This window comes from Tachypleus tridentatus, unplaced genomic scaffold, assembly GCF_004210375.1.
Source record: "Tachypleus tridentatus isolate NWPU-2018 unplaced genomic scaffold, ASM421037v1 Hic_cluster_2, whole genome shotgun sequence".
NCBI classification, from domain to species: Eukaryota; Metazoa; Arthropoda; class Merostomata; order Xiphosura; family Limulidae; genus Tachypleus; species Tachypleus tridentatus.
In genome coordinates this window covers 273258-274243 of record NW_027467782.1, presented here as the reverse complement: position 1 = coordinate 274243, position 986 = coordinate 273258, and the positions used below count along the sequence as shown (strand labels likewise).

General features: G+C 48.2%; 1 non-coding gene across 1 annotated transcript; it reads left to right on the top strand.

Moving 5' to 3' along the window:
• The first annotated feature begins 263 nt into the window (after nt 1–263).
• TRNAT-UGU (transfer RNA threonine (anticodon UGU)) lies at nt 264–336 on the top strand. Its single transcript has one exon. It is a non-coding gene; the product is annotated as a tRNA-Thr (tRNA).
• Nucleotides 337–986: the final 650 nt, after the last annotated feature.

Genomic DNA, 986 nt, shown 5'->3' with positions numbered 1-986 from the left:
CGCGGGTTCGCGCCCGCGTCGCGCTAAACATGCTCGCCCTCTAAGCCGTGGGGGTGTATAATATGACGGTCAATCCCACTATTCGTTGGTAAAAGAGTAGCCCAAGAGTTGGCGGTGGGTGGTGATGACTAGGTGCCTTCCCTCTAGTCTTACACTGCTAAATTAGGGACGGCTAGCATAGATAGCCCTCTTGCAGCTTTGTGCGAAATTCCAAAACAAACAATCCATTTTATCGCCTCCATAGCTCAGTGATTAGAGCAATCGCCTCCATAGCTCAGTGGTTAGAGCACTGGTCTTGTAAACCAGGGGTCGTGAGTTCGATCCTCACTGGGGGCTAAGGTAAAATCATTGTAGCAAGAACGGGTTAATACTCCCCTAACTTTTTCGCCCTCCCAACCGTGGGGGTGTATAATGTGAGGGTCAAAAAGACATTTCATTTCTGATAACAAAAAACATCACCAATAGCTGAGCTAGCCACCGAGCAAGTCAGACGTGCCAATATGCTATTCAAAACGAAACGTTCATCCTCGCCAGTCAGGCCGTTAGTGCCGCCTGTAATCGTCGACGGCTTACCGCCGAACCTCACGCCGTACCAAGTCGCCACGTTGATCGCCCGAGCCAAGCCTGGGGCAACCATCGAACCGTCCAGGACCCGTATTTTACGCCGGGGAGGAATCCTCATCCAACCAGCCACTATTGCAGACCAAACCTATCTGTGCCAGCCATGGAACACTGAATTTAAAGTAAGTTGTTCCCCAACGAAAAGTCCAGTCAATCTTTATTCTGTATTCCTCAGGGGCGTCGACCCATCAATTCAACCTGAAGAAATTAGACAAACCATAGAACCCCAAATACAAGCCAAGGTATACGCAGTTCATCGAATTTATTCTAAGAACAGTAATCATCCCACACACTTCATGAAGATAGTGACAACATCGAAGTACAGTGCCGACTGTATTTTACGAGATGGCTGTTATTATCATATA